Below are 27,045 nucleotides of genomic sequence, written 5' to 3'. Positions count from 1 at the left end.
ACTGTAGATCTTAATATCAACCGCACAGTAAGTCTAGCCATTCAGAGCTACTAGGCTGAATATGAAAAGCATAATTTGTCTTCAAAAGACTTTGAATATATGTAGCATACAAATCTCTTCTGTATTGGACACTTGTAGGGGAACCCTGAAGGACAAACTCACTGCCTCCATTAAACAAACGTAATGATTTTATTTCTATCTGTTTTATTGCACTGTAAGCTGTTGTGCTGTTTGTGTAATGCTCGCTAAGAACAGCAGTAATTACAACAACAAGCTCTGAGTGCTGAACGAGCGCTTTTCTTTTCCATACATGGATAATTTGTGAGTTGAGTTTAATTATTTTGTTTGTGTTTGGGTTATCTTCTACAGATATAAGTGTACGAAGTGTGACGCATCCCTCCACGTGAGTAGCAGTAATGCTGGAACAGACTGAAACACACAAAGTGTAAAGTGATTTCAACTTATCAAGATAACTTGTCAAGAGCATGTCCAGGTCATAATTCACCTAAAATCCGAAATAAATAAAATATATTTTGTATTTAGAAAATAAAGAATTGGTTACAAAGTAAAGCAGATTTATGGAGAAACTATGCTTAATTTTCATGAAAATAATGTCACCATGCACCATACAAGCAAATGTATATGTATCAAATATACATCTCATTAGTGTTAAAGGAATATTCTGGGTTCAGTACATACTCAATTGACAGCATTTGTGGCATAATGCTGATAATACACACACATTTATTACGACTTGTCCCTCCATTAAAAAAATAAAAAAGCACAAATCTGGGTTCCAGTGAGGCACTTACAATGGAAGTCAATAGGGCCAATCCGTAAAAGTTACAATACTCACTGTTTCAAAAGTATAGCCACAAGGCATAAACAATATGTGTTAACATGATTTTAGTTGATAAAATCCCTTCTTAACCTTTTCTGTGTAAAGTTATACAGTTGGGAGTCAGAGGTTTACATACACCTTAGCCAAATACATTTAAACTCAGTTTTTCACAATTCCTGACACTGAATCGTAGAAAACATTCTCTGTCTTAGGTCAGTTAGGATCACTACTTTATTTTAAGAATGTGAAATGTCAGAATAATAGTAGAGAGAATTATTTATTTCAGCTTTTATTAAAGCACCCCCACAACATGATGCTGCCACCCCCATGCTTCAAGGTTGGGATGGTGTTCTTCGGCTTGCAAGCCTTACCCTTTTTCCTCCATACATAATGATGGTCATTATGGCCAAACAGTTAAATTTTGTTTCATCAGACCAGAGGACTATCTCCAAAAAGTAAGATCTTTGTCCCTATGTGCACTTGCAAACTGTAGTCTGGCTCTTGTATGGCGTTTTTGGAGCAGTGGCTTCTTCCTTGCTGAGCAGCCTTTCAGGTTATGTCGATATAGGACTCGTTTTACTGTGGATATAGATACTTATCTACCTGTTTCCTCCAGCATCTTCACAAGGTCCTTTGCTGTTGTTCTGGGATTGATTTGCACTTTTTGCACCAAATTACGTTCATTTCTAGGAAACCGAATTATTCTCCTTTCTGAGTGGTATGATGGCTGTGTGGTTTAGACTTGTGTACTATTGTTTGTACAGATGAATGTGGTCCCTTCAGGCTTTTGGAAATTGCTCCCAAGGATGAACCAGACTTGTGGAGGTCAACAATTTTGTTTTCTGAGGTCTTGGCTGATTTCTTTTTATTTTCCCATATGTCAAGCAAAGAGGCACTGAGTTTGAAGGTAGGATTTAAAATACATCCACAGGTACACCTCCAATTGACTCCAATTAGCCTATCAGAAGCTAATTGCCTAAAGGCTTGACATAATTTTCTGGAGTTTTCCAAACTGCATAAAAGCACAGTTAACTTGGTGTATGTAAACTTCTGATCCACTGGAATTGTGATATAGTCAATTAAAAGTGAAACAATCTGTCTGTAAACAATTGTTGGAAAGATTACTCATGTCATGCACAAAGCAGATATCCTAAACGACTTGCCAAAACTATAGTTTGCTAATATGAAATAAGTGGAGTGGTTAAAAAATTAGTTTTAATGACTTCAACCTAAGTGTATGTAAACTTCTGACTTCAACTGTATAAAATTTTGCAACTTTGTTGCCATGACGCAGTAACGGCGTAAACCAAAAACCCCTTAAAACATCCTTAAAAACTACAACTTTACAGCTAAAATAACACTTTTTTTTTAGTACTTTTATTAAATTATAAGATTGACATTTTCTACCTTTTTAAACCCTAAACAAATGGACCCTTACATTGTAAGTGCCTCACCGTAACCGTGGTTCCCTATCTGTCACTCACTCGACGTTGTGTCGATGTAGTGACACTAGGGGTCACTCTTGGGAGCCCGAGACACCTCTGGTCTTTGATAAAAGGCCAATGAAAATTGGCGAGTGGTATTTGCATGCCACTCTCCCGGACATACGGGTATAAAAGGAGCTAGTATGCAACCACTCATTCAGATTTTCTCTTCGGAGCCGAACGGTCATGCTCATTGAGCTGAATTACTACTGTTCATTCACATCTGCTGGATCTGACGGCGCATTTCAGCGGCTTCTCCCTCCTCTGCACTGGTGCACTGCAGAGAACGCCCCTGGGCGCTTTGGCAGAAAAAAGAGAGTATATTTTCTGAAAGAGTTTATTTCTCTAAAAGAGCGGCACACACGGAACGTCTTTTTAAAGATGCCTTTCCGATTGTGTGTTATTCCTGGTTGCGGTCGTTATCTCTCAACTTCGGATGGTCATGATTGCTGTCTTTTGTGTCTGGGCGCGACCCACACGGAGGCAGCGTTCATGGATGGTTCATGTTCTCACTGCGAGAACATGACCATGGCAATGTTGCGGCTCCCTGCCTCGGTCCTTCTATCTACGGGTTTGAGGCCAGCACGGCTAGCACTGGGGGCGATTTGGGGACCCCAATGGGATCGCCTCCGCCGGGTATCCCCTCGCGGACCTCCCATTCCCCAGCACGCTCGTCTGTCCCAGTCGGGCTTCCGGATGAGTCCGCCGGCTCGTCTCATGGCGAGTCTGGCCTCTTGTTCGGAGCCCGCGAAGATGATGAGCTCTCGAGCGCAGCATCGGAGAGCGGGCTTGTCCAGTCGGATGCAGAAGCCTCAGCTGGGCTCCCCCCTTCGGGGACGATTGCCCAGTCACAGGCTGATGCAGAGATGACGGACATGCTTTCCCGGGCAGCCGCGAGCGTCAGGCTAGAGTGGAACCCTCCGCTCTCCCCTGAACCCTCATGGCTCGATGATTGATTCCTGGGATCGCGGCGCCGCTCAAAGCAGCCACGCCCCGCTCCAGTGCCTTTCTTCCCGGAAGTGCACGAGGGGCTGACGAAATCGTGGGGCACCTTTTACTGCCTGGTCCCGATTCCTCAGTTCCCCTGCCCTCGCTACCCTCGATGGCGGGGCGGCCAGGGGCTATACGGCGATTCCCCCGGTGGATAAGGCGCTCGCGGTGCACCTATTCCTGCAGAACGCCATCACCTGGCGCAGACGCCCAAAGCTCCCGTCCAAGCCCTGTAGGTTCACGTCGTCCCTGATGGCTAAAGCCTACAGCGCTGCTGGACAAGCCGCCTCTGCCCTGCACGCCATGGCTCTCCTGCAGGTCCACCAAGCCAAGGCGCTAAAAGAACTGCACGAGGGTAGTTCCACCCCAGATCTGATGCAGAAACTGCACTTGGCGATCGACCTCACTCTCCGAGTGACGAAGGTCATGGCGCGGTCTCTCGGGCGGACGATGTCCACATTAGTGGTCCAGGAGTGCCACATTTGGCTCAACCTGGTCGAGATGGGTGAGGCCGACAAGACACGGCTTCTTGCTGCCCCCATTTCCCAGGCTGGCCTATTCGACGACACCGTTTAGGACTTTGCCCAGCAGTTCTTGACGGTGAAGCAGCAGATGGAGGCTATCCGGCATATCCTGTCCCGGCACAGCTCAAGATCCCGCACCCCATCTGCTCGTCGCCAAGGGCGTCCCCCTGCGGTGACTGCACCGGCTCCGCCACAGCCCCTTCGGCCCGGCCCTGGCGTGGAGCCCACCGCAGGAAGCAAATGCCACCCGTCTCACAGTCGGCCGCTAAGAACCCACGGAGGTCATCGAAGCGCCCCTGAGACGGGCGACCCAGGGTCGAAGAAACCCACTCGTCTGGAGCTGGTAAGAAGACCACTCCATCCCCCAGTGGAGGGCCGGGTGGAGAATCTTTTGTTGCCTTTTTGTTTGATTTCGCCGCATGCCTAACAGTTCAGCAAAAGAGCTGTTTCCTTCTTTCCTGGGTCACAGACCCAGTGTGCACGGTCATCATCACGACTACCATTCACGGGTTTTCCCTTGCAGGATTGGCGCTTCAGCGGTGGTCTCCCTGGCCCCTGAGCGCCCAGCTGTCAGCATCTTGAATCCCGTTCAAGATGCTGACACAAAAATGCATTCTGGTGAGCGTCTGGCATCAAGATTGTTTCACGGCGGTAGACCTGAAGGACGCGTACTTCCACGTCTCGATTCTACCTCGACACAGACCCTTCCTGAGGTTTGCATTCGAGGGTCAGGCGTATCAGTACAAGGTCCTCCCTTTCGGCCTGTCCTTGTCCCCTCATGTCTTCACGAAGGTCGCAGAGGCAGCCCTTGCCCTGTTAAGGGAAGTGGGCATTCGCATTCTCAACTATCTCGACGACTGGCTAATCCTAGCTCCCTCTCGGGACATGTTGTGCGCACACAGAGACTTGGTGCTCTCACACTTCAGCCAACTAGGGCTTCGGGTCAACTGGGAAAAGAGCAAGCTCCTCCCGGTTCAGAGCATCTCTTTCCTTGGTTTGGAGTTCGCCTCACGAACGAGCACTCCCAGTCGGTGCTGGCCTGTCTGAAGGAGTTCAAACAGAATCCACTGAAACTTTTTTAGAGGCTCCTGGGGCATATGGCATCCTCAGCGGTGGCCACCCCGCTCGGGTTGATGCATATGAGACTGCTTCAGCACTGGCTTCAGACTCGAATCCCGAGATGGGCATGGCGCCGCGGGACACATCGCGTGGTCATCACGCCGGTCTTTCCCCATCTTTTCAACCCTTGGACCGACCTCTCGTTTCTATAGGCAGGTGTTCCCCTAGAATAGGTTTCCAGGTGCGTCGTGGTCACGACAGATGCCTCCAAAATGGGCTGGGGCGCTGTTTGCAATGGGCACGCAGCCGCCGGCTTGTGGAAGGGGCCACGACTGAATTGGCACATCTACTGCCTCGAGTTGTTGGCAATTCTGCTCGCCCTGCGGAGGTTTTGGCCGTTGATCCAGGGCAAGCACGTGTTAGTTCGGACAGACAACATGGCAATGGTAGCATATGTCAACCGCCAAGGCGGTCTGCGCTCTCGTTGTATGTCACAACTCGCCCGTCGTCTCTTCCTCTGGAGCCAGCAGCACTTCAAATCGCTGCGAGCCACTCACATCCCAGGCAACCTCAACACTAAATCGGACGTGCTGTCATGGCAGGTTACCCTCAGGGGAGAGTGGAGACTCCACCCTCAGGTGGTCCAGCTGATTTGGAGTCAATTCGGGCAGGCACAGGTGGACCTGTTCGCCTCCCAAGAATCCTCCCACTGCCCTCTCTGGTATGCCCTGACCGAGGCCCCCCTCGGTACAGATGCACTGGCACACAGCTGGCCCCCTGGCATGCACAAATATGTGTTTCCCCCAGTGAGCCTACTTGCACAGACTCTGTGCAAGGTCAGGGAGGATGAGGAGCAGGTCGTCCTGGTAGCACCCTACTGGCCCACCCAGACGTGGTTCTCGGACCTCACGCTCCTCGTGACAGCCTTCCCCTGAGGAAGGATCTTCTTTCTCAGGGACGGGGCACCATCTGGCACCCGTGACCAGACCTCTGAAATCTCCATGTCTGGCCCCTGGACGGGACGTGGAAGACCTAAGCGGTCTACCACCCGCAGTGGCAGACACGATCACTCAGGCTAGGGCCCCCTCTACGAGGCGCCTGTATGCCTTTAAGTGGCATCTGTTCACTAAGTGGTGTTCTTCCAGACGGGAAGACCCCAGAGATGCGCAGTCAGATCAGTGCTTTCCTTCCTGCAGGAAAGGTTGGAAGGGCGGCTGTCCCCTTCCACCTTGAAGGTGAACAGTTCAGCCAGTTGTGGCATTTCGTATAGGGACCCCTAGTGTCACTATATCGACACAACGTCGAGTGAGTGACAGATAGGGAACATCTTGGTTACTTGCGTAACCTCCGTTCCCTGATGGAGGGAACAAGACGTTGTGTCCCTCCTGCCACAACGCTGAACTACCCGCTGAAATGGCCGGACCTTGTCTCAGCTCCTCAGCATAAAACCTGAATGAGTGGTTGCATACCAGCTCCTTTTATACCCATATGTCTGGGGGAGTGGCATGCAAATACCACTCGCCAATTTCCATTGGCCTTTTATCAAAGACCAGAAGTGTCTCAGGCTCCCAAGAGTGACCCCTAGTGTCACTACATCGAAACTCCGGGTTCTGGGCTTTAACAGCTCGCTGTGCAGCTGGATCCTGAACTTCCTGTCAAGCAGACACCAGGTGGTTAGAATGGGCAGCAACATCTCCTCATTACTGACCCTCAACACTGGAGCCCCAAAGGGCTGTGTTTTCAGCCCATTCCTGTATTCCCTGTACACACATGACTGTGTGGCAACACAGCTCCATGCCATCATTAAGTTTGCTGATGATACGGCGGTGGTAGGTCTGATCACTGACAATGATGAAACAGCCTACAGAGAGGAGGTGCACACTCTGACACGCTGGTGTCAGTAGCACAACCTCTCCCTCAATGTCAGCAAGACAAAGGAGCTTGTGGTGGACTTCAGGAGATAAGACAGAGAACACAGTCCCATCACCATCAATGGAGCACCGGTGGAGAGAGTCAGCAGCTTCAGCTTTCTCGGTGTCCACATCACTGAGGAACTCACATGGTCCGTCCACACAGAGGCCGTTGTGAAGAAGGCTCATCAGCACCTCTTCTTTCTGAGATGGCTGAGGAAGTTTGGAATGAACCACCACATCCTCACACGGTTCTACACCAGCACTGTAGAGAGCATCTTGACTGGCTGCATCACAGCCTGGTACGGCAATAGCACCACCCACAACTGCAAAGCCCTGCAAAGTGTGGTGCGAACTGCCAGACACATCATCGGAGGTGAGCTTCCCTCCCTCCAGGACATATATACCAGGCGGTGTGAAAAAAGCTTGGAGGATCATCAGAGACTCCAGCCACCCGAGCCATGGGCTGCTCTCACTGCTACCATCAGGCAGGCGGTATCGCAGCACTAGGACCCGGTCCAGCCGACTCCATGACAGCTTCTTCCCCCAAGCAATCAGACTTTTGAACTCTTGATCTCTCACGATCAAAATACATCAGCACTGCACTTTATTAATCTCACACTGGACTGTCATAAATTATATTCTCTCTTAACAACACACTGGCAACTGCCTATCAACCGATAGCCTGAATGTCATTACAGTACAATACAACCTACAGTGTATTTTATGTATACTATAGATATAGTATATATTATACACTATTGCACTTGTGTATATGGTTTTGTGTCATTTATTTGATTTGAAATAATATTTAAGATTCTGCACTATTTCTAGGTCACTAATCAAGTAAGTACATTTGTACAGACATGTTCAAATTTCCTTTCTTTCACTGAAGCACGCCAGATGCTCTTTGGAACATTATCAAATCATGCTGGTAAAACAGGGATCATCAGGTTTGTTCATGCCAGCTTGAGAACATGGTGGTATTAAACAAAAAGGGGGCATACAGTACCAAATACTTGTGTTAAGAAATCAGAAAAAAGCTACATTTTACAAGTGGACTGTTAGGAAAGGGCAAACAGCAATTGATCGAGCTGCAATTCAAAAATCGAGCCCCTGCCAAATTAAATCAGTCAAATGCAAAATTAAAAGTTCAAAGCATGCATCAGAGCGTGTGTAAAGGTCACATGCTATTTAATTAACTGATTTCAGCTGATTTTTTTTTTTCAGATCAGATGGTCATGAAAATTCTGATGGGTTTGTTTTTCAATATGAGTAAATGCAGTTACTGATCAGGGGAACCTGCCCTTCAGGGTTTTATTTTCTCAAAAGACTCTGAAATGGCCATAATGTACTCTTCAACCTACACGTCACAATCAGGGATCTGTTTATGTTTCTATAAATCAAATTAACTCAAGATACAAAATGGCACCGCGGATGGCCGCCTCATGGGTAGCTCTTCAGTTCTTTTATTGTTTTTATTTGTTTGTCCTGTGTTTAGTAATATTTTTCCAGTCAGTTTTACCAGGGACAAACTGCTGAACATTAGGCAGCATATACCAGACAACCTTTTACTGGTTTTTGAATATTTGGACATTTTGCTGGGCATTTTAGTCAGAGGCACGGCAGTGTTGTTTAAATGTGCTAGGAGACGTAGGCGAGGGAGATGAGCAAGCGCGCTGGTCAGGCTCTGTTGGCGTGGCTTTCGAACAGCACTGCCGAGTATTCATCCGCACAAAGACTTTTCAAACTCTGCTGCCTTGTGCTTCACAGAAACCTGGCTGAGTGAAGCCATTCCGGACAGCGCGTTACATCTGCCGAGCTTTCAGCTGTTCAGAGTGGAAACGCAAACACGTGTGTGAACACAGAGCAGCAACAGCTGACTGATCAAATCACAGACACAGAACACAATACCTGGACACAGTTATTATTATTCTTGGGGATTTTAACAAAGCAAACCTCACACGTGAACTGCCCAAATACAAACAGCACATTACATGCCCCACCAGAGACAGGAACATACTGGATCATTGCTACACAACAATAAAGGATGCATATCGCTCTGTCCCTAGAGCAGCATTGGGACTCTCTGATCACTGTCTGGTTCATCTTCTTCCAACCTACAGGCAGAAATTAAAATAAACCAAGCCAGTAGTAAGGACTGTTAAGAGATGGGCCAATGAAGCAGAGAGGGAACTACAAGCCTGCTTCGATTGCATGGATTGGAGTGTTTTGAGGCTGCAGACACCAATCTGGATGAGCTCACAGATACTGTTACATCATATATCAGTTTCTGTGAGGATATGTGCATTCCTACTAGGACTTATTTAAAGTTCAACAATGACAAACCGTGGTTTACAGCAGAGCTCAGGCAGCTTTGTCAGGCCAAAGAGGATGCTTACAGGGGTGGGGATGAAGTCTTGTACAATCAGGCCAGGAACACACTGAACAAGAAAATCAGAGTGGCTAAAAAAAGATACTCTGAGAAGCTGAAAAACAAGTTTTCAGTTAACGACCCTGCATCAGTGTGGAGTGGCATGAAATAACTCACAAATTACAGGACTCCTACCTCCAACCCTGTGGTGGACCAACAACTGGCTGGTGACCTGTATGTGTTCTACTGTAGATTTGAAAGGCCCAATCTCACACCCCACACTCACTCTGACCTTCACTTCACACAAACACCAACACCTCCTGCAACCCCCTTCCTCCACCCTCCTGCTACTCAACCTGCACTTAAGATCTGTGAAGATGATGTGAGCCGGGTCTTTCGGAAACAAAAGACGAGGAAAGCTTCAGGCCCAGACGGTGTCTCACCTGCCTGTCTGAAAGTCTGTGCTAACCAGCTGGCCCCATCTTCACACAGATCTTCAATAGATCACTCGAGCAGTGTGAAGTTCCATGCTGCTTCAAATGCTCAATCATTATTCCTGTCCCAAAGAAACCAAAAATCACAGGACTTAATGACTACAGACCTGTTGCCCTGACATCTGTGGTCATGAAATCATTTGAGAGACTGGTGTTGGCCCACCTGAAGAACATCACTGGACCCTTTCTATACTGTCTGGTCTGGTTCAGCTATGAAATCAGACATCAGAAGACTACAAAGGACAGTTCGGACTGCTGAGTGGATTGTTGTTTGCTCCCTGCCCCCCTTCAAAAACTATACACTTTCAGATTGAGGAAAAAGGCTGGAAAAATCACGCTGGACCCCACTCACCCTGCCCATTTCCTTTTTGAACTGTTGCCTTCTGGCCGATGCTTCAGAGCTCTGAGCACCAGAACCGTCAGGCACAGGAATAGTTTTTTTCCCTCAGGCTATCCATCTCATGAACAATTAAATTGCCCCATTGAGCAATAACTATGTGCAATACACAGTTTAGTCTTTTTTATATTTATCCAACACATCTACCTCTTCTGCCATTTCATTCCTCTGAAAAAACAAAAAACAAAAAAACATTTGCATTGCAAATACAATCTGTTATGTGCACTGTACATAACAGATAACAGATTTGCATTAGATTTTCCCTACGTATGTGTATGTTTGTATGTATGTATGTATGTGTGTGTTTGTGTGTATGTATGTATGTGTATAATTATTTTTTATTATTATCGATGTCTTGCTGCTGTTTTTGTATGGTTGTACACTGGAAGCTCCTGTCACCAAGACAAATTCCTTGTATGTGTAAGCATACTTGGCAATAAAGCTGATTCTGATTCTCAAGTAAACAATCTTTAATTAGTATTGTTTGCTAAGGCAAGTATCACTATTACTACTACTATTGCTCATACTTGGGTTAGTGATTTGAACAAACCCCCTTACCCTAAGATTACATTTTGTCATGCAACTCATTCTGCATTGTTTGTGCTACAGACATAAATGATGACTCAAATCATGTGGTCTGCTGAGGAGAGGTGTGTTATTACTTTTCTAAGCAATCAGACATATGTATTTCACCTGGTGGACAATAAAACTGGCGTAAAAGTCACATAGACTTACATTGAAAGGGGGACCCGAGCCATGAATAAAAAAATATTTAATACTAAAAATGCACCCATCATGGGAAAACTGCTTCACAGTAACTCCAAATAAGCTGTGTATAATATTAAGAACCCTCCATACACTTGTAATCATAAGGCTGCATTTTCCAACCACTGCAATATCTTGCACAGCACTTCATATAAAATATTGGTCCAGAATAGCACATGCACACAGAGGACTGAGCCTAGTTAAGGGAGAAGGGGTTTTCTTTGAAACATATCCATTCTCCTGGCATCCCAGACTCTTCCTCTGTAAAGGGATATCCTGCAGCACTGGCATTACGGGTGGCATCGGTACAACATGCCAAACTCAGTACTGATCTTAGGCCAACATGCCGCCTTGCCACAGGGCTGAGGGAGACTTTCATCAGCTTTCTTCCTATAAAAGTCTTATGAGAGACAGTCGATACCTGCTGCAGAACATTTGAAACAAGACCAGTCCAATTTTTTCAGTTGAATCAATTCATTGAGAATTTATTTTAATCTGAATTTATTACCTCTTACCTAACATCTCATATTTTATGCGATAATATCTATAACTAGGACTGGAATAGAATATTAAGTACTGTTAAGTACTATATCAAATGCTACAAATTTACAAAAAGAGATACATTTTTGCCCCCACATTTTGGATTTCAGAGGCATTTTTGTCACTTTCTGGGGCATTTTTCCTCCACAAATTGCCCCTAATTTCTGAACACAGGGGGATTTAAACGAACGAGTTCCTGCATTAAAACAAAAACACTAGATGCAGCTCAATGCATATAACAGAACACAAGCGTCTCAAGACGTGCTTTCAAAAGTAGATTTTTTTTCCCCCTGACACAGTGTCTCAAAAACAGAAAAACAGCTGAATGTTTCTCACCCACACTTATCATATCGCTTCCGAAGATATGGATTACTTTTACGCTGCCTTTATATGCTTTATGGACCTTCGGAGTTCTGGCCACCATTTATTTGCATTGTATGTACATACAGAGCTGAAATATTCTTCTAAAAATCTTTGTTTATGTTCTGCAGAAGAATGAAAGTCATACACATCTGGGATGGCATGAGGGTGAGTAAATAATATAATTCAAATTTTTGGGTGAACGATCAATTCAAGTCATTTTTATTTGTATAGCGCTTTTCACAACACACATCATTTCAAAGCAGCTTTAAAGAAATTTATTCATTAACAGAAAATTAAACTGTAATATCTTTAAAGTTTTAGAGTGATCATTGTGTAGTTCAATTAAATATGATTATAAATTGTGTATAAAAATTAATAATTAAATAATTAAAATAATAATTGTATTTAGATCCACAGTGAGCAAGCCAAAGGCGACTGTGGCAAGGAACACAAAACTCCATAAGATGTTGGTTAATGGAGAAAAATAACCTTGGGAGAAACCAGGCTCACTGTGGGGGCCAGTACCCCTCTGGCTAAACAGCATGAATATAATGCCAGTATTAGTTATTTGTGTGCAGTGCATGTCATGGTTTAAAATTTGTAAACTAAGTAAGTGTTAAGGGTCAGTGTTTAAACAAAGGTTTTGTATGAATTGTAAGATGAATAACTAATGTCTTTAAAGTCCATCCTGGATTAACTGCAGAAGTTCATATAGATGCGTTGTCCTTTGTTTGTTGGCTGATGAAGGCTTTTGTTGGCATTAATTGATAGTCTATGTATTCCATTTTAAGAGTGTAGTCCATCATTAGACAAAGGTGATGCAGGCAGAGATCAGTGACTTTATTCATGAGTTCCTTTCTTATCAATATATACAGTATATACAACAGCTTTTTAAATATACAGTATTTTGAAATCTTTGCATGTTATTTACAATATAAGAGCTTATCAACTTCCCTCTAAGGGAAGTTGTTTACAATGTGAGCGGTGTTCAGTGAATGTTCAGATATTATAATGTGCTTTTATATAAATTACTTTATGAATAATATTCATCAGCTATACTTTTTTTTGTGTGTAAAATTGTATTGTTCCATGATCCACACCACCTTTTAGCTAAAATACAATGGATAAACTCTTATATTGTAAATAACATGCAAAGATTTATACACTGATAAGAAAGGAACTCATGAAAAAAAGTTCCTTAAAGACATACCCTCTCCCCCCTACCCCCTTTTTTAATTTTAATTTTAATTTTTATATTGTATTTTTTTTTTTTTACTTTTTACTCTTTTTATAGAATAGTGTGAGATCCATTTTTTGCATTAATTGGCTGCCAACCTTTTGAAACAGCCTTTATATCACAAATGTACCAATGAAATCTTAAAGGAACAGTGACTCACCTTCATGTTGTTCCAAACCTGTATGACTTTCCTTAGAACACAAAAGAAGGAATTTTGAACAATTGTACTGGTCGTTCTTTTTCATGAAGTTACAAAGAATGGGGACTAATGCTTTCGATCTTCTTTGTATTTTTAAGGCTATTTTTATTTTTTACTTTCATTTTGAAGCTTGACATCCCTATTTTTAAAATCACTTTCATGATATGGAAAAGAGCGCCAGGCAATTCTTCAGAAATTCACCCTTTGTGATCCACAGAACAAAGCAAGTCATATGATTTGGAACGACATGAGGGTGAGTAAATGACTGAATTTTCATACTGGGGGAACTATCCCTTTAAATGCTGACTAGGTAGACAGTTCACTAGAGTTTGGAACAGCGCTACTCTCTCTCTTTAAAGGACTGATGATGTACCATGATAACAAGCAACATGGTGGCGGAAGTAACATAAAGCTCTGGTGTTTTGGGGCTGTGGCACATCTGGAAAGAACATCACTGGTGGATCTATCAAACATAGGTCCGCAGAGAGGAGAAAGGCATTACACAGTTTCACCATCTGCCCTTCCTCTTAAATTAACAATCATGCAGCAACTTTCATACGCTGTAGCAAAAGTTATTGAACATCGGGCCAATTTCTTGTTTTAAACCTAGTCCTGTTGTTCAGTACCACCCAGTTCATCTGTTTAAAGCTTGCTGCTCCAAACACATGCAATGAGTAGAACAAGTTCACAGATGTGAAGCTTCATAATTCATTCTTCCAGTTAATGTGACTCCGTTTGATCAAGACTTAAAAAAATAAAATAAAATAATAATAAAATCTGTCATTATTTCCTCACCCTCATGTTGTTCCAAAACCTGCACGTATATGGGTTTGGAACACCATGAGGGTAAGTACATTTTTGGGTGAACAATTCCTTTAAACATCCATGCACAGAAATTACATCAGTTTTGTATATCAAAAAGATAAAACTTATAATGACCCACACACACACTGTCACTCAAGTCCCATGATGTATTTCAGCACAAACAGTGCCCAAACCAAGGCCGGATGCTGGTCTTCATACAGACAGCACACTACTAATGCTACTATATGTGTTTAAAAATGAAACTCAAATGCGGAAAATGCAACAGATGGCATAGAGGGATCAGGATGGATAATCTAATCTCAGCCAAGTAAATCCCAATCAAATGCCATGTTTGTGGCTGGTTAGAGTGACATTTCCCATCAGTAACCTAGGACAGCTGTTTGTTATCACGTGTATTTGCATTTTTAGGACAAGCCGTGTCGTCCTCCACTCAAATTTAATCTGGATTTATCCGCGGTCAGACTTATTTTCATCCGAAGGGATTCCGATCTAAACCCAAATGTTTTATCTGCATAAAATTATTCCACTTATTATGCAAGGAAATCTCAATAAGATAATTACAGCAAAACAGTGCCTCCAAATTCTGATGACATTCTGGAATGGGAATATGAAAAAAGTCTAAACATAAAAACTAGGGCTGTCAAAGTAAACACGTTAACACATGCAATTACGTAAACATGCTTAACGCAGTTTATTTTTAAAAATGCAGTCAGTGCATTCATTTAATTCACCAGTATAACTGTTTAGTCATTTCTAAAAGTAATTTGCAGTGTTTGAATGGCAGAACTGAATTAGCATCAAAGCTCAACAGTCATGAAATTATTGCATTTGATTAGTCATTGCATATTTGCATTGAATGCATTTTTTGTGCATTCAGATGCAATTTGAGAAATATAGAAACTGTAATTTCTGTGTAAGTGAGATATACAGTAGAGAGCTCTATCTATCTATCTATCTATCTACCTACCTACCTATTTTAAACATCTCTAATGCCAGACATGCTGAAAATGTTCTGTGAAGTCTTGTGCATGTATATATTCTGGCTTTTCCAAATTTTATCAATCGAGTTCCCAAAACCAGTTTCCTCAGGTGGCATCTTCATACAAAATGCTGTCTGTCAGCAAGACAGCTGCCTTAGGTTTCAAAACCAGCCTTGTTATTACCAAGTGTAAACAGGGTCAAAACATCTCTCTTTCTATTCTCTGGGAACTCTTTTTCTTTTTCACTTTTTTAAAAATCATTATCCCTTCTTTCTTTCCATCTCTTTTGACCTCAATCTCTCTGATGTTTCTTGAAGAATCACAACAGTAAATACAGTGGGATTTTGCGGTAATTAGTGACTCTGGGGCCTGTCCATCTGCATTCTTAAATCACCCTCAAATATGTGCTTTAACAAGGTGTCTTTTTGTTCAGACAAATTGTAATTAAAACAAATGAGGTCTGCAGTTATAATACGAGGTTACTGGCGGAGAGGCCAGCCAGTAGAGCTTAAGATTACACTGAACACGGCGAAAAAGTAAATTAGAATAAAGATTGAAACTGGATACAGGGTGACCGGCTAAGAATAACCTTGTGATGCACTGAGAACCGTATTTATGGGATTTGGCAAAAGTGCAGCAGACACAGAAACAAGGTAGACATGGTGAGAAACAAGAGACTGAAAATCATTCAAGTGATCAACGAGACATTTAAAGCCTCCTTCATGTATATTTCATATCGTGGGCTGTTTTTGGTCTGAATCATAAAGTCAACTTGAAATCAAAGGTATCATTTCGCCTAACATACTGCTTAACATTGCTTTCTTTGCAGAAGAAAGTCATATGGGTTTGAAACAACATAAGGGTGAGTAAATGATGACAGAAATTTCCCTTTTTTTGGGGTGAACTCTTTAACCTTTAATTTAAATTTATAATGATATTTGAGAAGCTCTGCACTGCTATGATTGAGGTTTTCAGCAGGATTTAAAAAAAATCAAGTCATTAGTTGTTTTTCTCTCCCACGTTGATGCCCACAGAGCCTCAGAGGTCTTGCGCATCACCTGCAGGCATCATTAATGTGGCTGAAGTCCTGATTGATATGATCGGTGTTTGTCTCCTCACACACAAACACAACAGAGCTAAAAGGCTCTCAGAGAAATGAGTAACTCAGATGCTGCATTTGCCTGAAGCTGCAATAAATATGACCACAGGAGGCAGGACACCTATAATACTAATCATCATGGAAATATTTTGATGGTGCTAGGATACACTAATCAGGTTTGACTGAAAGTCAGCACTCGCCACTGTGTCCTTCTCCCTTAAGGTCAATGTGAAAGGGCATTCACAAGCTATTTTACTTCTGTAATGTGGGGTATTTTTGAGTTATTCAACAGGTTAATCAACAAAGATAAAAAAATATGGTTTATCTACCAGTAACTGATTGGATGGTGAAAAGTTGGCGAATTGCATTGACGAACTGTACACAATAAAACATGGAATGTGTGATTACAAAGTAAATGGGTTGATTTTGGTTTCATGACAAAACATGTTCTCATGGCCAGGCTATAATCTAGTCCTATGAATTGTCACCAATTATTTAGATAATTTTCTATGGGAATAAAACAGACGCGACTCGAGGGACTTCTGTTAACATGTCCCCTTAGTTTAAAGATGTTTGAGGTTTAAAGGCCCCTCTAGCGCATAACAGCTCCGAGGGTCTGTATAAACAAAAGGCACATGAAAAAGCCAACTTTTTCCTTAAGAAAAGCATCTCAGCATGGCATCATGCAGATATTACACTACTGACTTGCTACTTCCCGAAAAAGAAGAAATTCCGCTTTGTAATCACTTTCAGGAATCAACGTATTTCCTTGTTAGCACTTATCAAACAGCAATATGACGGCTGAGATCATGTTCTGGCCAGTACTTCCTGGCAGCTGAAATTTTGAAGCTCTTTTCATCTTTATTCTGTTACATAAAAGTAAAACTCATGCATAATCAATCTTATTATGAAACTTATATAATAAATCTAATTTTAAAATGGCTAAATGCAATTGGAGGGCATCTCGCAGTGAGCAGAGTTTTATCTGCAGCAGAATGCATGAGAGACGGAAATGAAGTGGGATGACAAATCATGAGGGGACCGATCTTTTGCTTGTACTCTTTAGCTTCTTTCATCAAAAAAAAAAAAAAAAGAGTTGCAAATTAATGCAGCATGAAATAGCTCAAATGCTCAGTTTCGAGAGGCACAGATTTGAGACTGGGATGTCTCACATGAGAGAGTATTTTTAGAAGCGTGTGAGATAAGAATGAATTTACTCAAATTATACAAAAGGAATTATCTCTGAAACTATGCAATGAGGTCATGAAGTGTAGCATTAAATTAAACTTGAAATAAAAATGTTGACTTTGTATTCTTTCATAAAAATGCCTTTTCACCATGTCACCTACAGCCAAACAGCTTGTTAGACATTGTTTTAAGGCCTATTCACACCAAACCCGAATTTTTGGTAAGAATGTTTATTCCGAATGAGCTTTTGAATAGGAACAATGGATTCCCATGGCGCTATTCAGATCGGATCCGACAAATCGTCAGCCGACAACCCAGTGTTTTTTTTTAAACATTTTTACAGAGAGCAGTCCGAAAATCGGACTGCAATGAAAACTGACTGACCAATGAGATATGAGCTTTTTATCGTTGTTTCACAGTTGCTGCTGCTGCACAATCCAGTCTTCAACTGGCAAACACAACTGCTCTGCTCTTTTACTCCTCTCACGCACTAAAATTCTGAATTCAATGCAAATATGAAATAAATTAGTAGCTGTAAACACATTCTTTCTTTTAAGAATATTTAATATGCACAGTATATCACTGTGCCTGATATATTATCCTGGCTTTTAAAATAGCAGGGAGGTTTGGCAATTTATTTGGACTAAGCTCGTAGTAAAATATCACATAAAAAGTCCTTTTGCATCTAATACTTCACTACGAGTGTAGCCAAACAAATTGCCGAACCTCACTGCTATTTTTATTACAAGGATAAAAAAACACAAAGTATTCCTGTAACAGTGCCCTTTTTCTCACCATGCACAAGAAACCCTGAATTCAATACAAATATGCAATGATTAAATAAAGTCCATGAGGCTGTGTCTTCTTTTATATTATTTTTCATGCTATGCATCATATTTCATGCTATAACTGTACATTACAATGTAATGTATGTACAGTGTATATTATTTCACGTGTATTTAAATCACTGCACCTTTTGTTATATTTTTCAGGCATTCAAAAAGAAAAGATGGGTTCGGGAGTTTGTTTGGAATATATTCATAGCAAAATACATGCATAAATATAAAGACATGCAACGTCTGCAACAGCGCTCTTTACCCATCTCACTCACACAAAAAAACACAGATTCTATATTCCTCAAAATGCATTAAAAACATGTTAAAAACATAATGAAACAGTTATGCCAAATTAGGTAAATAAATGCCTTAACAGCATTAGATACAGTATATTAATCTCATGCATCGACAGCTGAATGCCTAAAGGTCCACGCAGTTACCCAGAATACTTATGTTTGTAGAAAAGTGCCACCTACTGTACAGGGGGTGAAATTGTATTTCATTTTATTCGTTTCGGTCTCCGTGTGAATAGACCTTTTGTTGGGAGTTCGTCTCGCACATTTTTCACGGATTTGATGTGAAGAGGCCTTTAGGCTACTTTAGTTGATAATGCAGCCTTTTAATGTTGGGAAATGTTAATGTAATAAAGATTACAGTGATAACTGCCAATAATAATAGATTTAAAAAGACAGAGTTACCACTGGAATACGTGGAGATGCTCTTGAGAATAAAGCTGACGTTCAGCCTCCACTGCAAACTCACATTCAGATCTGACTCTATGCTGGTATAGATTGCCCACTTTTCACCATCCAATCAGTTCTTGCTGTATAAAATCAAGTCCTGCCTTACATTTCTTTCTTGCTCAACATTAGGTTTCATTCAGAAATATGTCACATTCTGGAAGTAAAATGGTCTGCAAATGCCATTTCATGTTGACTTTTGATTTTTATTAAGGAGGTTATATATTTTTGTCAAAAGGTACAGTAGGGCCATTTATAGAAATGTTAATCTGTCTGTTACCTCCATAGCAAAATATAAATCATATTAAAGATACAGAGAGGATTCTGGAAAATAAATCCTTTTGTTTGTTATTCCACACTGTGTCATCTAGCCCAGGAAATGTAACATCACACAATCAAAGTATTTATAATCCAAAAATCTAAAAACAGGGTTGCTGCAGCGAATTTAAAATCAAATGTAGGACTTTTTAAAAACTTTTTAAAGACCTGAACAAATAAAATTAATACTGTATATCCATACAGAACACGCCCACAAAATCTCACAATAAGTCATGTCTCACAATTATTTTACTTAAACAGGCTGGGGCACACATTCAACAAGGCCTTAGAACTTGTAACACTGCTTAGCAGCAAAAAAGTTTATCTGCAAGAATGTGAAAGTGAAAGAGATTTATAATTAAAAAGGACCTAAATATTGATCTGTTTCTCACCCAAATCATATCGATTCTGAAGATACAGTATGTATTTAACCACTGGAGTCTTGTGGATTACTTTTATGCTGCCTTTTTGTGATTTTTAAAGCTTAAAAGGTCTGGTCACAATTCATTTGCATTGTATGGACCTACAGAGCTGAGATATTCTTATAAAAATCTTAGTTTGTGAAGAAGATATATTTTTATAAAAATCTTAGTCTGTGAAGAAAATTTAAAATCATACACATCCAGGATGGCATGAGGATGAGTAAATGATGAGAGAATTTTCATTTTTGGGTGAATATCTTTAAGACTTATGACAGTTTTTAAAATCAACATATTGAATGTGTTAAAAAATTCTTAGTCTTTCCTTCCTGTGACATGGTGGGCCAGAGGCTACAAGAGTACAAATTGAATTAAATCCCAGAAGCAGATTATAGTGCAACCAAAATACCAATAATAATACATGTTACGTAAATAAAAGTAATGGATTTCTGCATTACACTTGGCCTAAAACTTCAATAGAGCTTTGAGAAAAACAAATCTGCACATTATGTGTGCAATTTCATCAGGGACACAGACACTGGAATACTGGAAAATGACTTCATGATTTAATCTCAAGAACATGTCCGGGTCATATTTCACCCAAAAACAAAATCATTAAATTAAACATTGCATTAAAAAATAAACCCATTTTTGTACCAGTAAGATTTTTGCATTGTAAAATTATTTTCATGTCAATTAAACACATTTGCCCCCAAAATCTCATGGCCGTAATGCATGGAAATCTCTGAATATAATTCTGTCTGGGCAATTTTTATTTCTTTATTTTAAAATCAATTAAATTCAGTACAACAAATACCACCTTAACATATAAATACATGACAAGGTTTGACATGTTGTGCATACTGAGATGCTATTCTGTTCAATACAATTGTACAGAGTGGTTATCTGAGTTTCTGTAGCCTTTCTGTCAGCTCGAAACAGTCTGGCCATTCTCTGTTGACCTCTTTCATCAGCAAGGCATTTTCGTCCACAGAACTGCTGCTCACTGGATGTTTTTTGTTTTTGCCATCATTCTGGATGATGAGAGACTGTAGAGACTGTTGTGCATTAAAATCCCAGGAGATCAGCAGTTGCAGAAATATACAAACCAGCCAGTTTGGCACCAAAAATCATTCCACGGTCTAAATAACTGAGATCACATTTTTTCCCCATTCTGATAATTGATGTGAAAATTAACTGGAGGTCCTGACCTGTATCTGCATGATTTTATGCATTGCACTGCTGCCACACAATTGGCTGATTAGATAATCACATGAATAAGTAGGTGTACAGGTGTACCTAATAATGTGGTCGGTGAGAATACTGAGAATTATGGGGGAAAATGCATCATGTAAACAGTGACCACAATGTAAAATAACTTAATGATCCTAAAAATATTTTCTTATTTTGGGTTAAAATATGACATGGACATTTTCTTGACAGGTTTTGTGAGATTCAAGACACTGAGGCTTCTTTTGTTACTACTCTTGATTGTTCTCCCAGATCTTGTGCAGAGATGCTGAATCTCTGCCATTTTGTCCGCATTTGCTTCTGTCTGGCTGCAAGTTCTGAGGCAAACGAGTCATTTGTAGTTTGCCGTTTGTGACATCCACTGGGAAAAGTGTTTCACAGGGAGCATTTCTCATTTGGAATCATTTTATCACACCATCTGCCAACTTCACAGGGCAAAAAAAAAAAAGGTGCCTTCGTTCTGTGAGAAGTCACAGAGGTCGTTTGCATGCCCTCAGAGTCGCGCCTGCTCTGTTTCCCCATCAAACTCCTTATAACACAAGAGCGACAAGTTATCTTCTCTCAATGCTCCTCTGCCTCAACACGACACAGTCCATATCAGATGCTTTGAAGTCTTAGCCAGTGGCCATCGTGGGAGAAAGAAGTCAAGAAATCTTTGAGCTGCTTTTACATTAATTGCAGTCCATCCGAGGGACGGAGAAGAAGAGAGAGAGAGAGAAACAGAATGTGAAGACTAGGGAGTAAGGGAGCACGCCGACAGACAGAGAACAATGTGCGCAACATTAATGCCAAGCACCAAGGGGAGATCGGGGACAAACACCACTGCAGTGAGAAAATATGCAAGCATAAATTAAGCCAAACTTAAAATCAAGGATATTTATAACCGCAACATACAGAGAAAACACATCTGTGTGTGATTATTATTTTACAGAATTAATTAAATCAATTAAAAGTTACAGTCACACAACCAAGCTATGAATACACAAGGGATGGTTGGTCTTGACTCGTTCATTTTTTATTCAGACAATATGGTCATGCATTCACATTTAAAAAAAGCAAACTAGAATTCATTCTGCAAGGAGCAGGGGAGCAGTGAGTTGTGGGATAGATTTCAACGGTGCCTTTCATCAGTTCCCCGTCACCTGCACTGCCTATTTATAACTTGTAACCATAACAACAGCTATATTGCCTTACAAATACTGTATAAGAGAATCCCTGACAGAGAGCAGGATGCTTTTGCCTCGGAATGTGTTTACAACTATCTTCAAGGCAGAAAATATTAGAAGACGAACAAAACAAATCAGGAGTTCATGTGACATTTTGACTTGGTTTGAAAAGCTCCCATGAAATTAAAGGAGACTGAAACCTTGCAAAGATGCTCAGACAAGGAATATAAAAAAAAAAAAAAACAGACAAAAATCATTCTAAAAAAAAAAAGGTATCCCTTTGTTGCACTTCTAAAATATACCCCATGCTGGCAGATGAAATAAATGACAGCATCCAAGAAGCGTTAGATCTCCTTGACGCATAAGTTGAGATCATGAAATATTGTCAAAACTATAACAAACTAGAACTAAGAGGCAGGGTCCAAATTTAACATTCACCAAGTGCAGAATGTGAGTAAAAAGTAAAAAGTTGACTTATGCCTGTATAATGGTGCAATCTCATGGCATCTACCAGTGCCAGCTGAGCAACTGTAAACTATATGGACAAAAAGATGGAATGAAAGTGAATTGTGACTGTGGCTAACATTCTGCCAAACATCTGTTTTTGTGTTCCATTGAAGAAAGAAAGAAGAATTGTAATTGTCATGAAGAATTTTTATTTTTGTGTGAACTATCCCTTTAAGAGCACATCATTCATACAATAAAAAAGTAGCAAGTTCCAAAACTCTCCTGTTTTAACGGCAATTGTGCTAGCATCCTTGTCTTTTAAAGATACAGCTGACACAACTGTTCTACTTTAACAGAGAGGAATAAACAGGGCGAGATCGACGTAAACGTGGGGAAGGTGGAGGAAATGGAGTGAGAAGAGTCTACTTTGTTTGTGCAGTGGCAGAAAATGGACAGAGAATGCGTGAAAGTGGGCCGCTGTCACATGGGCAGCGAGGCAGAACGGCGCCTCTGCCCCCTCGGCATGCCACGGCTAACAAGCATTTAGCTGACAATGGGTTAAAGCCAAAGGTTTGACGCCTCCTAACTTTCTCAGCTCACGGCTACTTAAATTGGACCTAATTGCTCCCTGAGGGACCAATCCTATGGTCAAACTGTCCTGAACATGGCCCAGTGCATTCTCTCCAAAACATGGATCTATTTCACTTCACTTTCACTTCACTTTTATTGTCACATAACCATATACACAAGTGCAATTGTGGGTGAAAGTCTTGATTTCACCCACTATTTCACCCACTTGACCAGTGTTCAATGTTTTGGACTAAATGACATCAGCTTTCAGAGTTTAGAGCAGTTCAAGTTTCTGTTAACCCTGTTACTTTTCAAAAAAGATGCAAAAAATCATGTCTGCAAGAGCCATGACACAAATTAAATCTCATAATCCCAAAATATTCCAAACAATTTGGGATTAAAGGGAGAACATGTACTACAAAACACGTAAAGTCAGACGAAAATCACATTAATTATACAGGAAAACTCAACTAGATTCTTAAATTTTCTGAAGATAATGTGACTGGTGCTTGCCTCTGCAAAACTCGCCACCACGATGCTCTGTTGTTTTGGGTGGTTGCTAGGGCATTAGTAGATGGTTGCAAGGGTGGTTGCTTACTGGCCCAAATCAAGAGTCCAAGTCTCTAGATATGGCTCGGGACCCTCCTTCAATGCAACTCTATCTGGCACACAAAATTTGTAGTCTGATCACTTTGAAAAGTAATAGGACATCTCTCCTGAAGCTGCACAATTTCATATCATTCATATATTGGTGTCGATTGTTCAGATGATGAACATTAAAAATATGGCGGGCCAAAAGATATTCAGGTTGTTTAAAAAAACGTTAGACCTTCAGACAGATCACAGTTATACCCACCTTATTTTCAATAATGAAAAATTCTACATGCCGTCTAGCCTAAGGTCTATAGTAATAGTGAAGTTTGCCTTAACAAGCACTTGTTATAAAAAAACTCTTGTCATGCAAACTTGTGTTTCGTTGAGTTGACAATGCCCTCTGCGTGAACTTTGGGGATCATCAACTTTTCTAACCCGCTGCTATCATGTATGATACTTCAGCTAAATTTCACTTCTTTATTCAGTGCTTCATGGTTTCAAACCACATGACATAGCAAACACATCGATTTCTCGTCTGGAAGACATGCTACAAAACCCCTCCACTTCATTTTTCCCTTCTTGAAAATAGCTGCATCATTTTTGCCTGGAGACAAAGCCCAGCTCGAGTTTCATTTTACACTGTTCACTATTTGTTCTTGAAAATGTCTGCAGGATAAAGGAAAAAAGCAAAGTCCTCCAGGACCTAAACCAAACTTCATAACAACACACGAAGTGTTTGGAGAGACATTCATCAGCCCGCGGCCATGAGGGAAAGCAGGCACCATAAATCTGAGAATTCAAGTCTTCAAGTTTCAGTTCCTAAAGCTCTGTCTGAGCACACGTTTGTCCTACTTTAGCAGTACGTGACAGAATACAAATGCAGCTTCTGCAACACCTCCATTCAGCTGTTAAACAACTAGAACAACATTAGGATTGCTGCTGTGTATGATGATATCATTAGGACAAATTTAATCAGATTAGATTTCAGTTTTTCTCCACACGCTGTCTGTAATGTAATTTCCCTGGAATTTCAAATTTAATTTCAGTTGTTTGCTGAGGCAAGCATCACTACTACCATTGCTCATGCATTTTTAAAACCCCAAACCCCAAGTATTAAACTTTGGCACATAAATCGTCCCACACCGTTTGAACTACAGACATGAATGATATCTCAAATCATGCAGCTTGTTGGTGAGAGGTGTGTTATTACTTCAAACTTCAAAACATTCAATCCTCATTTGGCGGACGATAAAATGGGGAAACAAATTTAACTGACTTACACTGAAGTAGGGACCCGACCCATATCTAGGACCAGAATAACATAGAGACATGTATATGAACTATTTTGACTGGGGCCATTAAGGAGACAAGAACCCAAAAAACTCTAGCAAATACTTAGCAATGCCTTAGCAACTAGGGCTGTGTAAAAAAAAACAAAAAAAAAAAAAACATTCAGATTTATCGCAGTCTTAATTTGAACACTTCGTCAATCGCATAACAACCATCTCATTAACAGGCCAAAAGGAAAAGAGAGAGAAACTACACCAAAAACAAGAATCTTAAAGACCACTTTTTATTAGAGATGGGCATTTTCAAGTAATTTTGTAGTCAGCTACTCTAACCCACAAAAAACTAGTACTCGATTACTCGTAAATTAAAATGCACATTAAAAATAACATGTATGACCTGCACGTGACTGCACATAGATCAAAGATGGCGCTGGGGATGGCCGCCTCGGTTTGTTGGTGCACTTTGTTTTGTCTTGTTTTGCTTGTAAATACAAGGTTTTGTCAGAACACCAGCAGCTCATTCACTAGAGAAGAGCTCATGAACATCAGGGTCACAACTCCAGCAGATGGTGGCTCAGCAGTTAAGGCTCTGGGTTACTGATCAGAAGGTTGGGGGTTCAAGCCCCAGCACCACCAAGATGCCACTGTTGGGCCCTTGAGCAAGGCCCTTGACCCTATCTGCTCCAGGGGTGCCATATCATGGCTGACCCTGCACTCTGACCCCAGCTTAGCTAGGGTATGTGAAAAAAAGAATTTCACTGTATATGTGTGATAAATAAATATAATTATAAATTATTATAATTACATTCTGGTCAAAGATGCCCTCACCTTTGCACATTCAGTGAAACGCAGGAGGAGAGGGAAATGTGCAGGCGCGCTTGTGCTTCTCCGCTGACGTGGATCTCGCACACCGTTGCCAGGAATATTCCTCTCTAACGTACGTTCACTGAGCAACAAACTGGATGAACTTCAGCTCTTGGTGGGGAAAAACAGAGACTTTTCTTCATCTTCCGTTTTGTGCTTCACGGAAACTTGGCTGTGTGGACTGATACTGGACTCTGTGCTGCAGCTGGCAGCTTCCAACTCTTCAGAGCGGAGCACAACACGGAACTCTCAGGCTAGACGAAAGGTGGAGGAATCTGTTTTTACACTAACCGTGGCTGGTGCAATGATGTTACAGTGATCCAACAGCACTGTTCTCCTGATCTGGAATCTTTTATCATAAAATGTAAACCCTTCTACTCCCCCAGTGAGTTTGTCTTATTTATACTGGTCGGTGTTCACATTCCACCGCAGGCCAACATGCAGGATGCGCAGCGCGTGCTCGCCGACCAGATACTGTGTGTGGAGCGGACAAACCCGGACTCCTTAGTTATTGTCCTCGGCAACTTTAACAAAGGTAATTTCACTCATGAACTCCCCAAATACAGACAGTTTATTAAATGCCCAACCAGAGAGGAGAACATTCTGGATCACTGTTACACTACAGTAAGCTGTGCCTATCACGCCATCCACCGCACTGCACTGGGTCACTATGACCACTACATGGTCCACCTGATTCCTGCATACAGACAGAAATTAAAACTATCTAAACCTGTTGTGAGGACATCAAAGCAGTGGACCAGTGGGGCTGTGGAGGATCTGCAGGCATGCTTGGACTGTGCTGATTGGGATGTATTCAGGACTGCTACCAACAGTCTGAATGAGTACACAGAGGCTGTGACATCATACATCAGCTTCAGTGAGGACTGCTGTGTACCATCATGCATCAGGGTGAGTTACAACAATGACAAACCCTTTGAAAGACAATGGGACATTCCTGACACCATCCCCCGTGACACCATCGATCAGCTCCAGCCCACCCAGCTCCAGCCCTGCTCCACCTCCCCCATCACAGCAGGGGCCTGGTCCTCACCACAGCTCCTTACCTCAGAGGCCCCCTCCTCCCCCACCACAATGTTGACTCTCTTTATCATGGAATGAGACATAAACAGACTATTCAAGAGACAGAACCCCTGCAAAGCAGCCGGGCCAGACTCTGTCTCTCTATCCACCTTGAAGCACTGTGCTGATCAGCTGTCTCCGGTGTTCACAGACATCTTTAACACCTCACTGGAGACATGCCATGTGCCAGCCTGCTTCAAGA

General features: G+C 41.6%; 1 pseudogene; it reads right to left on the bottom strand.

Annotated features, from left to right (window-relative positions):
- Positions 1 to 27,045, bottom strand: part of LOC127455835 (xaa-Pro dipeptidase-like) — a 175,385-nt pseudogene that overhangs the window by 4,652 nt on the left and 143,688 nt on the right.

Source organism: Myxocyprinus asiaticus, chromosome 18 (assembly GCF_019703515.2).
Source record: "Myxocyprinus asiaticus isolate MX2 ecotype Aquarium Trade chromosome 18, UBuf_Myxa_2, whole genome shotgun sequence".
Classification (NCBI taxonomy): Eukaryota; Metazoa; Chordata; class Actinopteri; order Cypriniformes; family Catostomidae; genus Myxocyprinus; species Myxocyprinus asiaticus.
This window is presented reverse-complemented; position numbering and strand designations above follow the sequence as displayed.